The 3,935-nt window shown below is 41.4% G+C and overlaps 1 long non-coding RNA gene across 1 annotated transcript; it reads left to right on the forward strand.

The window, feature by feature from the left end:
- The first annotated feature begins 441 nt into the window (after positions 1-441).
- Positions 442-3,715, forward strand: LOC134444493 (uncharacterized). Its single transcript, XR_010033981.1, has 6 exons — positions 442-1,025; positions 1,126-1,225; positions 1,396-1,486; positions 2,002-2,084; positions 2,656-2,754; positions 3,658-3,715. It is a non-coding gene; the product is annotated as an uncharacterized LOC134444493 (long non-coding RNA).
- The last annotated feature ends 220 nt before the right edge of the window (positions 3,716-3,935 follow it).

Below are 3,935 nucleotides of genomic sequence, written 5' to 3' on the forward strand. Positions count from 1 at the left end.
ACACCATAAGTACATTCATGAACATAAATAATGCATATTAAATATGCATAAGTATTCACGATTCATTATACATAGTCATGACTGTGTACACTAAATGAATTATAATACTTTGACATTAGCTCTATTAAAACGTATTAAAACTTAATTGAAATGTGACATACTACATCCTTGATTAAAATATACCACGTGTAGTAGCCTACCAGGAGTAGCCATGAGTATACAGAGTTACTGTCCCCAGACAGCACGAAGCATCTTGCCGACGTCGGCTATTGGGCGGCGACATCGGGAAAACGTCGAGGCCCTTTTTGCCTTATAATCGTCATGCCAATTAGGTTGGTTTTAGATCGGCACAATAGCGGCAGAAGAGACTAGTTTCCTGCCATGGTTTGCCGATGGTTTGCCAACTTAACCCCGACATCGGCAGTGCGACGCTTTGCCGATCAATTCCCTGCAGTTCCCTTCCGATGGTTTGCCAATGGTTTGCCAACATAACCCCAACCATCGGCAACGCGACGTTTTACCGAGCAATTTCCTAATGTTTCCTCCCGATGCTTTGCCAACTTAACACCGACCATCATCTGACAATGTCCCAAACACAGTTTGCCGATGGTTTGCCAACCTAACCCCGACCATCGGCAACGCGACGCTTTGCAGATCATTTGAAGACCCCAAAACCAAAAGCCAGCGCCTGCTTGCTTGCAACCTGAGCAGCGCGAGCTCTGTTTGAAATTATTTCAGTTGTCAAGGGAACGAACATTTTCCGTTTACTTTACTGGACGTCGCAGCAGTAATATTAGCCACCGCAATCGTTTTTAGTTAGGCATTACCATTATTTCTGTTGAAATGTAGGTTTCAGCATTACAAGTCAGGCTTGATTAAACATTAAATTAGGTTGCTGAAATAAATCTCTTCACCTGTCATGCTGTCTCGAATGACCTCCTCATCGAGTTTCTAATCGATATCCGACCTCACTTTTTCTTACCGTTAGCAAGTTAGCTAACGTGTCAAACGTACCCAGCAACCAGGTGAGTTTTTGTTTGGTTTTATAAGTTATAGTTTGAGATGTCACATTGTATGTAGGTCGTGTGTAGTCTAACAGCGTTTTCTATTGTAATATAAATGTAGGCATACTGCTCCCGTAATCAAGTTTCCTGCTGGAGTCGGGCTGTTGATTCTTGTCTAGCCCATGATGACTGGTTGAAAGGACATTACAAAATAGGCTACGGTATGTAACACAACGATTTTCTTTGTTGAACTTGCAATGCACAGGAAACACACACCACGTGAAGTGAGCTAAAATAATATTGCATCACATTCATAGCCCTTACTATAAGTAAGTTTAAGAACTCCTGAGTTCATAGCCTTCACTGCAATGTGTTGCTCTCGTTTTCACAGTCAATTCACCACAAGTCAAAATCAGATCAACAGACAGGGACATCGGCCTTCTCTTGGGAATATGCCAGATATGCCATAACAAGAAAAAATGGTAAGTCTATCACTACATAAGATCCATAACAAAATACTATTAGTTAAATCTTAAATGTGACCTGGTGGTATTATTGCGTGAATGCTTATGTTGCACACTTAATGAATAAGGTCCTCAAGTGTGTAGAGTTTCGCTGAGTTCGTTGTTTATTTACATTTTCCTCAGCATAACTGTACAGCTGACACCGCTGCCTTCTGTATCATAACAAAGCCTGTCACTTCCACGTTTCGTTCTTCTTATGTGACCGAAGTCACTGGCTACTGCACCAGAGAGAGTCTCTGCACTCATTGCTGGTCCTATGATGCCATCTATTGGCGAAAACGTGCAACAGCATAATTAAACTAAAAGACAACTTCTGACTGGACAACAAAAAGACAGGGAATGAGAATAAGGGAATAAGAAAAAGACAAAAATGGGGGGTCCACTACACTTGCATACAAACTGATTGTGATGCTGTCACTCATTTTCTAGTCTATATCTTGGACTGAAAAAGGATTACATTATTATGTTTTCAGGTGTTTTGCCCCTGCGGTTGTGAAGAGGATGCTGTGGAGGTGGCAGCATGAACGTGTCACACAGACATTGGCTAAACTACTCGGTAGGTACAACGAAATAAAAGAAACCACCCCCTCAACCCTGTTTATGCTGCACTGTACCTATTATAACCAGTTTTTATATAGACCATTATTTGAAATACTATGAGAGCCTTTCTGTTAGGATACTGTACAGCAGGGATGGGCAACTGGAGGCTCGGGCGCCACATGCAGCCCAACTTCTCACTTTAAAAAAAAAGAAAAAGGACAGTTTTTAACCCCCTATAAATCAATAGTGTAAGCATTCCGGTATAAATAAACAAAAAGTGAAGTATCCTTTTGTAAATTCTCTCAAGTGCGTGGTGATGTGGTTGTGGTAATTAAAAATGTTGGCCCACCTTACAATGAAAGTTGCCCACCCCTGCTGTACAGCCTACATCACTTGTACATGTCCTTACCAAATAGGACACTAGCTAGCTAAATGTAACTAATATGGTATTGTGAAAGTTATATGCCTAAATGTAAACCATAATATTAAATTGTGATGGACAGAAATCAACTAAACCAACATATTACATTGTGAATGTAGTTGCGCAGTGATACTGAGACCGACTTATTCCTGTCTTTATTTGCCAGGCTTCTACACTTGCCCTCAGAGTTCACATATGGTTAAGTGCACAGGTGGCCAGCCAGGTTCAGACTGATACTGGTAACAAGAGGAAAACATGCTGATTGGTAAGTGAGATCCCTGCTAAAAAAAATCCACACAGCACAACAAGTAAGCCTAGTTTGTGGTATCAAATGTAAAATGTAAGTTTCATCAAAAAGTTGTAGAACACATCTGAATAAATTGCAGGCCATCAAAGTAGTGAATGGGCAGGGAAAACACAACCAGTAGGCTTATGAATTACTTTGACTCAGCACAGCACAGCAGATGTGATGCTACCATTCCTTGGGAATATGACACAGAGGTCTGCTATTCCATTGTAAATATTGACTGGAAATGTTCATGTTTCAACTGTTTAAAAACATTGGACTCAGGGGAAAAAATCTCTAGGTGTATATAAGTGAAAGCCCACCTTTGCCATTGTGACACAGCACACAAGTATACACTGCACACAACAAAATTGCATTTTATGCCTCACCTGTGCAAGGGTGCAGCCTACATTGGCATCCCAAGGGAGCAGTATGTTGCAGTGTGGCGGGAAGGTACCATGCTTGGGGTACCTCAGTCATGGAGGATGGAGGAGAGAGCACTGGTTAATTACTCCCTCCACCAACCTGGCGGGCTGGGAGATGAACCAGCAACCTTTGGGTTGTTCAGCCCTGGGCTACAGGACACCCTAACCGCTTACCAATGACTGCCCCACTTATCCATGACTATATAAAAAATACCACAGAGTAGCGAGTACACTTTTAAATTAAAAGGGTCAATATAGATGATAGACTTTTCATCCACAGGCAGGACTTAGGCTACATACAGTAGATGGTGAAATCCTGCTTACAAAAACTGTTCTCAATAAATAGTTGTAAACTTTTGACATGTCAAAGTCATAGCCTAAACTGTAGGGTATGTTCTCATGTAAAGGGTGATTTTCACATCCAGCCCATGTTCACAGATTTTTTTTTCTCCTGCAGGAATGATTCAACGATGGACATTTTGCTTAATTGTGGAAAAAATAAATGGAAAAACGTCTATGATTTCTTGTGTTTTCATTGGTGAGGCATATGGTGAAGCAGGAAGACCTCAAATAAGGCGGAATTCCACTGCAGCGGTGAGAACATTCAGACGTCTTTTTGTTTATGGAAAGAGCTGATTTTCTGGCATGCTAGGTGATTTTCTGACATGCTAGTTTCATAACTGCAACCTAAAATCAGCTGTTCCTCGAGACGTCCGGATGCTTTCCTCGCGCAGA

The sequence above is a fragment of the Engraulis encrasicolus genome, unplaced genomic scaffold (assembly GCF_034702125.1).
Source record: "Engraulis encrasicolus isolate BLACKSEA-1 unplaced genomic scaffold, IST_EnEncr_1.0 scaffold_574_np1212, whole genome shotgun sequence".
NCBI lineage: Eukaryota > Metazoa > Chordata > Actinopteri > Clupeiformes > Engraulidae > Engraulis > Engraulis encrasicolus.